A 12,686-nucleotide genomic window follows, 5' to 3' on the forward strand; every position below is an offset into this window, starting at 1 on the left:
AGAGCATTCTAATGCAAATATGGATAAAAGGATGAAATATGGAAAAAAGGATCTTTGGATACTAAAGGGGAAGGGAAAAGTAATAGTTTATGGAGAACACAGTGTCAGTCGGGACTATGGACTGGAAAGTAAAGCTAGCTCATAAGTGGGCTAGCTCAAAATCAGCAAAGTAGGTTGGGAAAAGGGTAACACTGAAAAACATTGCCCTTTCCTGGCTAACAATTTTTACGTATCTTAGCCCCTTTCCCAGGTAAAATTTGCAACGAGGATGCGTGCATAGCTTCCTGTGTAATTTATTAAGCGTTACTTTAATATACATCATTGCAGCACTAATCTAGACCAGGGGCTTTTTGGTATCTTGGATATTAGTTGAGGTAAGAGAATGAAATTTGTCTTAGGTCTAACTAGTTCTAAAACAACTTTTCCTAGGTCTGACTAGGTCTAACTTAATTTTTACCTTAATTTGGTTCGTATCGGCTTTTCCTTGACCCCGGCTTTGAAACGACAAATGCAGCAACATGAGTAGGATATTAAGCTACCTTCGGTTTTTTTTTCAAATTTAAAACGCATTTTCCAAACTTACCCAAGTTTATCAGAGGTAACTGTTTTTGGATGGGGGAGGGGTGGAGATAGATACTTTAAGAACTTCTCTTGGTATGATAAGGGATCTGGTTTCGTCCCTTTAAGTTTCATCCGTCTAACGCAAATACTTTCGAAGATAGAAAAAAAACCTCATCCTGAGTTTTACCATTCTATTAAATAAGTAATAGACTAATGCGCCCATTTCTTTTGATGCTTTCAATTATGTTAATTCACATTTCAAAGATACCATTTAATGAAAAATTGGGGGGTGGGGTATCACTCACAGCAAGAAGAAAACTATTAACGCGCTATAATGGTGCTTAGAGCTATTAAAACACCGAAAAAGCTTTCGACCCTAACTTTTTGTGGTTTATTGTGATTCCATTGAAATCAAGTATGTTTCATAGAGGCTGGTAGGTGGGTCGCGGAGAGGGTCTAAAGGAAACCCTCCCCGCGAAATTTGAGAGATTGTTTCTCCTGCCATGCGATGATTTGCATACGAATTGCCTGTTAAGATGAAATTTGGACGGATTCAGTCACTCTCCAAAAATAATTGGGTAAATATATACCAAATCATATTATTGAGTTAGGAATAAATTGAATACACAATTCAATGCCTTTTTTATGCTGATTAAAAATATAGTAATCATTTCTATTGGAAATGAATTTCGGCCCCCCCCCCTATATATATTCCATTTCAGGGTATATATTTCTACATTAGGGGTGGGGGGGGGGGTAAAGTTTAAACTTACCTCCCATTCCCATCAGAAACAAAATTCCCCCCCCCCTAATGTAGAAATATATACCCTGAATTGGCATATAGAAGGGGGGGGCTGAAATTCATTTCCGATAGAAATGATTATTATATTCGTAATCAGCATAAAAAAGGCATCGAATGGTGTATTCACTTTATTCCTAACTCAATAATATGATTTGGTATATATTTACCAATAATTGTATGTTTACGCGCCTGATTTTGCATTTTATATGAATAACTAAGTAGTATATTTTATTTTACAATACAATTTCAGTATAAACGTAATAGTAGCATCCTATTAAGCATCATAGCATCATATTCATACATTTTTCTTATTGTAATCAGCTCAACTTCAACAAATCCTTGTTACTGCTACCCCTCCTCCAAAGTTATTGCAGCAGCTTGTAGCAGGCTGTTATTGTACTAGGTCGGGACAGTCTTAGCCATAGCTTCTGAACCGGGGTTGTCCAGATCCCTAGGTTCTCTTGAGAAAGAGTGAGCTATGATGAAACAATATGAAATAATTTAAAAAGAAATATGAGGCATGCATGTTATATATTGTGCAGCGATTCCCTGGCACATGTAATTTATTTCCATCGCCCTTAAAGGGTGCAAAAGGTGAGGAGTACGCATAAATTTCTGCACATTTAAAGAACTTTCTTTAACTTCTCTAAGGGTCCATGGATGAGACTTTAGGATAATGTCCCTTGCAAATAAGAATAATTAAATGAAATACCGCGTATAATTATGTGTCAAACATATATTCCAGGTTGGGAAACATAAACTAAGACAATGGATTGTTTCTCAACAGGTAGACTAGAGTAAACTAATCCTGACTGAATGCTTCAATGTTTTGGGAGATTTTCAGGTAGTTTGGTTAGGGACTAAAAAAAAAACCTCTCTGCATATTTATATCCGGTCCTTGTATGAAAAAATGCAATTGTTTTATGGCCATATAAACATAAAATGAGTAACCTAATTACGGGCGAGAGTGCTATGCCCACAAAAAAACTAAGAAAAAAAAATTGCCATATCTTCTGCTATTTTAAATGAAAAGAATCATTACTATATTATATAAATTCAAGAAGGACGTATGCAGGAAGAGGTCCTTCATGTTCCTTCACTCTTTGAAATGTCTGTTTTTTAGGACTGGTCGCATGTTTTTATTACAATTCATCTGTTTTTCAGTTTTCGATGAACTTGGGCAGAGCAATCCCCCTCCTTCCCCCACTTGTCTCCGCTCGTTCACAGACATAGATAGGGAGGATCAAGGCGGCAAAGATGCCCTACTCCTTCCTGATTCCTTTGATATATTATTTGTCATCACGTTTCCCTTTTTAGTATCGGTTACAATTGGGCCGAGTCGCTCCTTACTTACAGTTCGTAACCACACACCGTTTGCTGAGTCCCTGAAATCCAGAAAAATGTCAATATTTCATTTCTACTTCAAAAAAATAATAATAAAACTACGCATTTATTGCATAAATGTTAAATGCTACTTAATATTTATGACTAAATCGTAATTATGAAACAGGTCAAGGGGTAAATGACGCATAAGTTGTGAAATGTTTAGAAGTTGGCTGCTTCATCTACGATACAAAATTTTGGGAAGTCGATCGTAAAATTTGTCGAATATTTGGAACGCCAAGGAATATTGAACAAGGAAAATTATCTCAATTTCTTCTGCCTACTGAAGGGCCTTATTCAGGCCACTCAAGATCTTATCCATCGAAATGTAAAAAATACATGCAATTACGTAGTTATCGGTCATTTAATAGCAAAGAATATAGTAAACACACACACACATATATATATATATATATATATATATATATATATATATATATATATATATATATATATATATATATATATATATATATATATATATATATATATATATATATATATATATATATATATATATATATATATATATATATATATATATATATATATATATATATATATATATTAAGTTTTAGAGGTAATTACTTGGCAAGAAAAAAAAAAAGAAAAAAAAGGACTGCCATAGTTATCCAGCAATTGAGACAAACGTGCACTTGAACGAGGATTTAACCTTACTCATCTGTCCAACTACCCAGGACCAAACAGTATAACCGAACCACACACAGATATATATATATATATATATATATATATATATATATATATATATATATATATATATATATATATATATATATATATATATATATATATATAAATGCCTACGGAATGTAGTTGATATGCAATAAGCCCTTCTGATGGATGCAAAAGACAAGGATATATATAATTCTATCTCCCACCGGATGGAGTTGCAATGGCATGTTGAATGAGGAGGGAAGGTCTTTCCATCTCTTTGGGGGACGCCCTTTAGAGTGATGACGTGTACATGGCCTTCAAAGGCTAACTTGGGGAGTTTAGTGTTTTCTATGGGTTTGGTGGGGTCTTGGTTCTAGCCATCTCAGTTGCACAGATTTTATTCTGTCAGTGATTTTATGTTGGATCTTGAGACTTTAGAGAAGCTTTGTGTTGGAGATTGCATCTTGTATCATGGCAAGTGAAACCAGGAATACGTTGTACCAATTTTGTTTGAAGGCAGCGAGGTCGGATTTTGGAGTCGAAAGTGCCATGCGTCTTTGAAGTTGTTATTGTCAGAGCTGAGTAAGCTACTAAGGTTGGTAAATTCCTATACGCATTCTGTACCATCACCGCTAAGCTGGAGGCCAGGACCTACCTGGGTGTCATGTTTGCGTGAGGAGTGCATAGTTTTCGTTTTCGAGGTGCTGATGGCCATCCCGAATGAGTTGGTGGTCGAATGGACGATATCAGCCGGATACCTGTGAAACCGAAGGGACTCAGCAATTAGGTCTATATTATCAGCTTAAGCTAGTTTGTCAATCACTACTTCTCCTATGAGGGCACGAGACGGGATATTCATGAATCGAAGGAATGTAATTAAAAAGAGCTTCAGTGATAGCATGCCACCTCCTCAATTTCCCGCTCTTTACGCAAAATTTTGGCGTTTTGTCAAAATTCTTTCGAAACAACTGCTGAAACACAAGGGCCGTTGAACTGGAATGAGAAGCCTTTTTAAAGTACTAACAAACTTTAGCGTAACGAACGAGGAAGTAAGGAGGGGGTATCCCCCTCATATACAAGATAATTTCTGTTTGTCTTTAGTTTTGATGTTGCGCCTTACTTTCAGTAGGTAAAATTTGTTTGTTTTTATATTTAATTGTCACCCAAAGTCTGATTTTGAAGCCAATGAGAACGTTTACCTTTTCTGTGACCACGAAAATTTGTTTTCTAATCTGTACCGAAAGATCGATCTTTTGATCATTTAAGCAACAACATTTTTTATCAATTGGTTTCATTGGGCCGTTCAAGGTTATATACTTAGGATAACCTATTATGAAACCCAATTGAATAATTTTTCATAGATTTAAAGATTCCACCTTTCGGTATTTGTTTTAAAATCGGGATGCCGAGACACCGGGCGCATACGCAGGGGTGGCGGAAACTTCAGTTCACCTCTCACCCCCTGCCGACATTACTATCGTGTGGCAATATGTTTGTTTATTTTCTGTATAATTTATCTATTTTAGACACTTTTTCTTATTTGGTCAGTCATACCCTCCCGTAAAAATACTTCGTACTGGCCTGTAATCAGAATGTTCCCCTAGAATCACTTTCTTGTGTTGGTTTAATCTTCAAAATAGCAACTACTTTAAACCAAGTTTACGATTTTATATGCAAAATGAGCAATTTAATTTATTATGGAATCTAAAATTTTTAATTGCAATGGGGTTTTCGCCCTAAATTTTAGATCTATGTACCAGGAATTTTTGCAAGCGATACCAGCAGAATTTTGTACTTTAGACAAAATTAAATTTACCACAAGGCCTGTTTTGCAAATATTACTAAGGAGCACATTTAAATAATATTATAATCTATGCAATGTAATGCGTAGTTTGGTCTGCCTATTTTCTAACAAAAAAAAATAAAATGGTGGAGTTTTACAGAAATCTGGTGACTCATCACAAACTATTTTGAATCCCAGGGGAACTTAGCCGTGGTTTAATGCTGTCACTGTTCGAAGTCTTCTAAAGCCATGCCAGGTTGAAAACTAGAAATTAAAGTAAATTACTAAACTAGAAAAATGAACATATGCTATCCAGGGAATGTATTTAGGAATCATTCCGGTAAAAGGATAGTAAAGGCTTCTTCACAATGAGACTTACCTAATCCAAAGATTTAGCTAAAACCAAGTTTTAGCTAGTGATCTGATTTGATCATTTACAATAAATAACTTTAAAAATGGTTTGATCTTTTTCACAACTAAATTGCGTCCGGATCTTTTGCGGGGCGGGGAGTTTTCCGGGTTTTTTTCTGTGGAGGGTGTTTTCCGAGAGGAAACGCCTAGCACCGTTATTATGTAATTTTATTTCCTGCCCAGCCTTTAGGATTTTTCTCTTTAACGATTTTTATACAATTTCTTTCTTCTTAGTAGGACTTTTTCTGAGAACTTTAATTCTTGTCAGTTATTTTTGGGTCAGAAGTTTAGAAAGTTTCATTTGAATTCACTCAACTGTTACACCATACATCTTTTGAGAAGCTGAAACTCCGTTTAGTGTTTTTGATTTTTTTTTTTTGTAAGGTATAATGAAGACTGTTGTGGTGTCAAGGGAGGGGAGGGGTAACGGGGGGGGGTCTATGTATCCCTAGATTCTTTTGCCCCCCCCCCCCCAAAGATTCTGAATAATACCTGTTGTGGGTGTGCTTTCATTGAAAATGTTTTTTTTTTTATTTCTGTAGAATAAATTGATAAAACGACAAATTTGCCCGCCTGGATATTGAAAAAGACATTTCCCTCCAAATTTTCATGAATTTACGCCACCGGAAGACCTCCAATTTAGAAAGTTTGCATTTTTACTAAATTTTCTTTAGTAAGCTAGTGATTTTTGAATATTTTGTCTAGTGACTTCTTGTTTATCGTTGCAATGACAGCCTTTTATGCAAAAAAGTAATTAAAATTATTTTATAAGCTTTTATTGCACATACTACTGCTAGAAACTCACTGTATAACACAGTATAACACAGATGTGCACATCCCTCTCCGATCCTGATCTATTGAAAGCTGCACTCTTTACTTCCCCCTCCCCTCTATGTTACAATCCCCTTTAAATCCTTTCTTATGACCCTTTCCCATCCCATCTGTTTTTCGTTCGGCCCAGATGGACGTCCAATACGTGCATTGTTTGGCTCCTTAGTTCTTCGTCCGTGACACCTACCCAAGCTCTCAAAACCTTGCCTTCATTTTAATCCTATAAAGTGGGATTAAAGAACATTTTTCATAAAGGTTTTGTCATATACGGTGAGTCAAACGAATATCTAAACTATCTCTGCATGATCCCCAGGGAAAGATCTAACATATCTTCCTCAACCTTTCGAAACACTAATGTTTCAGGGTCATACTTGACCACTGCCATAATCGTGCCTTCCAATATTATAATCTTAGTTCGGAGACTCACCTTCCTATTCTTCCAAACTTTATTCAACTGTGAAAAGAAAGCCCTGCACCCTTGACTATTCTTCTTTTTACATCTTCACTGTATCCACCAACTTTACTAATAATTCTACCCAGCTGTGATGCTATCCACTTGGTCGATTTTCATCGTTACCTAATATCATCTCTTTGCACCGTTACCTACAATCTCTTTTGGTTCTAATATCATCTCTTTGTCCTCATTTATTTCTATTCTAAGCCACTTTGTCAACCTATTCTTGCAGCCTGTACTCTCAAAGGTCCTAAAATTCATTCATTGAATTTTAAATGTTTTTTTTTTCTAGAAACCTAAAAATTTTTATCTAGAAAAATGATCTGCACAATCTAAACCTAGGAGAGTTATACGTTTCCATTTGATGGCATGTCCTCCCACATCCATGTCCCTTCAGAGTAACTCCATCAAAATATTTTCATATAAACAAGAATTGGACAGAATTTATTATATATTTAGCCTAAACAGTCGAAGGAAGAGAAGCAAACGGTCTAAATATGCAATCTAAGTGACTGGAGAATAAAGAAACCTCATGGGTAGAGCAGATAAATCATTCATCTAAAATGAGAGCAGGCACGCACACAGAGGAGTGAGGGGGGCTTCTCTTCTCTATACTCCGATATCTCCAAATTTTTACGATTTTTTGAATTTCTGATTCGTTCGCATGAGTCACCTGTTTTTTAATTGTTTTGTGAAACCTTGAAAAAGCAGCATTAACAGAGCTTGGTCTTATTTCATGTGACTGCATATGCCTTACATCTCAATGCGTGAGCTTTGCATCACATGAGCCTTGGAATCTCAACACCTCAGTATTTTGAAAACTCTTCCAAATTGTACATTTTTTTGCCTAAAATGCCTGTACTTTACTATTTAACCAGTCTAACCCCTCCCTCCATCGAATTAAAATCGAGGTTAGGCAAATATGTACCTAACCTCGTACTCCCAGTTTTTACACAAGTGTGTTAGCTGTGTTCAGTAGATAATAAGTGAAAGTAGGAAATATGGAGGGTGTAAACACGGGGGGGGGGCTGCTGGATTTGTATCAATCAGCCCCTGCTTGATTGAAAAATCGGACAATTAGTAACTTAGGATAATGCTTAACTGAACCTCTCCCGCTAAAATTATTTTTTCTTTACATGCCTGACTTTATCAATTCTCCTATAAGTTATTTTTTAACTCTAAGAGACTTCAAAAATTACTTACAGTGTTTTTTAGTGTGCACTTTAACAAAAAAATATATTGCCAGTTTTGAACTTGTCGCTTAAGTAGCCTGTAAAGAACTGGCAAATTTAGCCACGAAAAGTTCTACAAAAATTGTGCTCCTTACGTAACATGTGTAATATCTTTGAAAAGGGTGTTTATATCGGCTTAGATTTTGAAAATAATAGGTTAAATAACAGAGGCAGATATTTTGTAACCCTTTGGCTAGGAGATGAAAAACTGCCACTGCTTCATACTTATGTGGTCTCGCCCGTCGCTCGATTTTCGTTAGCATTAATAATTTACATAAACGCAAATAATTACACTCAGAAATAGAGACTGGTTGATGGTAATGACTTAGAAAACTTGTTTTGATTGGGGTAGAGGGTAAGTTCAGGTTGTGCTTTATTCTATATAACTGAATTACATTTCTCCGAATTTCGTCCCCTCAAGCCTCGTTCTTCTAAAACCTCTTCTCTGGCTTCATGTATCAAATAGAATCAAAATAAATGACATTGTTAATCGTTGTTTTTTGAAATTACGAAACCGGTGCATATGGTAGACATCTTTGTAAATAGATTGGAGTTCCTAAAAATGGGAGTTCGCACTCCAAAAACTTACCCCCTCCCCGTGACAACTGGCTTTAAATAGACACTACACTGTGTGCCTTTTTGTGGCCAAGAGTGTTCAGCAAGTCCAATTTGAAGGGATCCAGGGGGTTTGGATGCCTCCATCTTCTGCACATATTTACGAGTACTGAGTATTGATTGAATCAGAGTGGCTAGACACTTTGTCACTACTTCTTCCCAGGCCTAGATCAACTATGGTGAATTTATCTGACAAGGGATGTTTGAATTTGGTAACTTCAGTTTTTATTCTTTGGGAAGGGAAGGACTGCCTAACTAAAGTAAGGACGGTCCTCCTACAATCCTTACGTTAAACCAACATTGGTAACATTATTCCTGGAATAATTCTCGAATTTGGCCACTTCCCATACTTATTTTTTACTCTTGGTGAATGGGGTACCCCTCAAAAATAAATCAAGCATAGCATGGAATACTGAGAAATGGGATTCGGGTGAATGATTATATTCGGTTAAACAGTATTTTTAAATATCTAATTCAGGGAATCAAGACTGAACCGCTAGTCCACAGCCTTAATCTTCATCCAAGCCTCCGCCCCCTTTATTTTTGTGTCTGGATTGTTTATCAAAAACAAAGAGAAAACAGGATTATAATGGCTGCGGATTACAAACATAGAAATACCTAGTTTAAGGTACTAGATGCGCACTTTTTTCACGCATGATTTTCATTTGACAATGCACACACTACAGAGAAAATTTGATTAGTTTCAATATTAATCTAAAAAACACTTTCTAAAAGCGATAGCTCGGAAGAAATATAAAGAACAATACTAGTTTGGTATTTTGATGAATTTAATTGTCTGTTTTGAATTTTTTGGCAAGATGAACGTTGAAAAAATCACCGATTTGCTAATTTGAATTTTGTATTTCAGTAATTGTTGCTAGTTTAAAGACTTGTTTTTTATTGCTTGATGTATTCAACCAAGAACAGCAAGTCCAACTTCCCAAAAAACAGTAAAATTCAAGATTTATTTTTTAACTTCAGCATGGCATAAGCTTATTCTAAAGCTTATGAATAAGCTTTCATCTATCAAAGCAAACTTATCTTTTGAGGGATGGCTTTATTTTTTCTGTTTTTTTTTTTGTCAAAATAGATTTACCTCTTTTTTCTCAATGGGGGTGGGCTGCTTAAGCGGTAGTGGACCAAACAGTGAATTTAGACAAATCAATGAGATTTATTATATTACTTTCATTCGGATATTGAAAATAGATAAGAGTAATTTGGGAGATTATTCTCCTTTTTAATCAAAATTTGTGAGGTAGACTATGCTCTGTTAATTCATCCGAGGTTCACAGTGCGCTTTGAAAGTCAAACCAATATAAAAAAAAAGTTTCCAGTCTCTATACTATATATTTTAATTGTCTCTAACCATCTAGCACCTGGACATTAGTAGTACACTTATAATTAATTTGCTTGGTCCTGGTTCCTTGGTACCTTTTCAAGGCAGTTTTGAGGTTCAGTGATCTGTATCAAGGTCATTCCCTTTTGAGAATTAGTGAACTGTATCAAAGCCAGACAATCTTGAATGTCACTGTACTCTCTAGCCTTGAGACTTGATTACACAATAAATTCTGAGAGTTCTATGACGGGTGTCGTGCATCATTGCGTCGTATGGATAAGACTGATGCCATGCACCAATGCATTGGAGTCAATGAATTCTCACACAATCAATTTCTCTGGCCTTTTGCCATTGATAGTTATATGAATAATTTTTATATTTGGGTTGGATGAAATCGATTTACATTTTTATAGGACTCCTAAATTAAGTGAATATAAAGTGGAATTTCAAATGTATTATATTGAAAGCCGCCAAGAATAGAACTTTAATAGAGAAATCCAGAACAATCCTTAAAAATCCAGGACAGTCCCTAAAAATCAAGTAGTGGGGGGTTATGGATTTGACGACGCCCATAGGGAGGTAACCTATGCTATTGGAGTTACTACAAATTTTTCTTACAAAGTACAAAGTACGTTTCCTGCTCTATTTTACACAAAAAATCGATGAAAACAAAACCCAGTAGCGAGGAGATTATGGATATGACAACATCCATAGTGGGTATACTATTGGAGCTACTACAAAAAGTAGTGTACCTTTCAGGCAATGATACGACATCCCTTAGTTATTAATAACACAACCTCCAATGATCCGAACGCCCCTTACCCATCCCCATCTTTTTGACACCTCCCCTCCCCCGATTTTTGCTGTTTTTTAAGTTTAATTTTTTTTAACTTTTTTTGAAATTTTATTTTTTATTTTTATGTTGTTTTTTTAACAGACATTTTCTCACCTTTTTTACAAGTTTTAAAATGACATGAAATATACTTAAAACAAAAAAATCAGATTTAATATTTTTTAAATACAAAATGAGAATGACCTAGATATGTTAGTCGTGACTTTTACTTTTGAAAAAATAATGTTTGCAGTAACACTTTTCTTTTTTTGGACTTAATTTTTTTTGGAGGGAAATTATTCAAGTTTTATTATTTTTTATTTTTATTTATCCGGCTGTCCAATGGTACTCTTTTGCTGCACATCTACACTACGCGGCTGTCCCAGTGGTAATCTATGGACGGTTATCGAGACTACCTAATTTACTGTATATTTTCAATAAGTATTTTTGGTACATTGGAAGGATAAAGTCTTTCATTATATTTAAAAAAAAGTGAAGATGAAATGTCTGAAGAAAGTGTATGCACATGATAAAATTATCGTTGCGCTGAATGCTGACAAAGCCAAGTATTTGAATTATGAAACATTTTGAATTTTGAAACACATACTAGTGGAGGTCTTATTGGAAATGTATGCGTGCGTTGTCATGACAGCGAGGAACTAAATTTCTTTGGAGTACCGAAAAAATTCAACTCTTATGATGGTTGATATGCGAGAATGAGATATCCAGAGATGATATCCCTCAAAGAGAATGCCAACATAAAAATGATAGTTGATGATTGGGAACAATTTCTTGCTACTATTAGTGGTAACACGTTACCTATTGATAGTTCATATGCCCTCTTTCTGGTCTTAGCATTCCAAAGAAGACAAGAAGAAGACAGGCATACTCCTGCGCTAATGTCATTAACCATATTTTGCCCACGTGTCAGAACTGTTACCTGTGTAAAAATAATGTGATAATAGACAGTGAAACCACAGGCAAAATAAAAAGGATATTGGCAGACAATATCACTAATAAATATAAAGATGAATTGATGGAAAATAAAGCGCATATGAACATTAATACTACCATTGATCATATACCAGCAGATGTAGTCAATGAACCTAATAATACCAAAGACGAAACACATATTAAACCTGTAGGTTACACCACAATGAAATTTCTACTGAATAAACAGAACTAAGAGAAGAGGATAGCTACACTATAAAGAGAGAAAATCATGAACTGTTTTATGTAACAGATTCAAAATCTACAAAGTTGTTCAATGATTTTAATGATGTACAATATTCTATGTAACATATTTTTACGTTAATATTCTACATGCCGTTACTTCAATAAAAATATTGTATGCGTTATTTTGTTTTATTTCCATTATTTTAGGATACGCTAGCAAATCAGACGTTTTAAATCAGATGTATATCAGTTTTAGTTTAGAGTTTTAGTTTAGAGTTTTAGATTAGATTTTTACTTTAGAGTATTAGTTTAGAATTTTAGTTTAGGATTTCAGTTTAGAGCTTTAGCTTAGAGTCATAGTTTGGAGTTTTAGTTCAGAGTTTTACCTTAGACTTTAAGTTTGAAGTTTCAGTTTAGACTTTTATGCGTGAGTTTTAGCTTAGAGTTTTACTTTAGAGTTTTAGTTTAGAATTTTAGTTTAGAGTTTTAGTTTAGAGTTTTAGTTTAGAGTTTTAGCTTAGAGTTTTAGTTTAGAGTTTCAGTTTAGAATATTAGTTTAATTTTAGTTTAAAGTTTTAGTTTGGAGTTTTAG

General features: G+C 34.9%; 1 protein-coding gene across 1 annotated transcript in view; it reads right to left on the minus strand.

Annotated features, from left to right (window-relative positions):
* Positions 1-2,129, minus strand: part of LOC148955568 (uncharacterized) — a 53,840-nt gene extending 51,711 nt beyond the window's left edge. Inside the window, exon 1 of the mRNA XM_089102974.1 lies at positions 2,076-2,129. The gene's annotated coding sequence lies outside the window, so the exon portion shown is untranslated. The remainder of the gene's footprint in view (positions 1-2,075) is intronic.
* Positions 2,130-12,686: the final 10,557 nt, after the last annotated feature.

This window comes from Artemia sp. Qi Xiang Cuo, chromosome 2 (genome assembly GCF_049724085.1).
Source record: "Artemia sp. Qi Xiang Cuo chromosome 2, ASM4972408v1, whole genome shotgun sequence".
NCBI lineage: Eukaryota > Metazoa > Arthropoda > Branchiopoda > Anostraca > Artemiidae > Artemia > Artemia sp. Qi Xiang Cuo.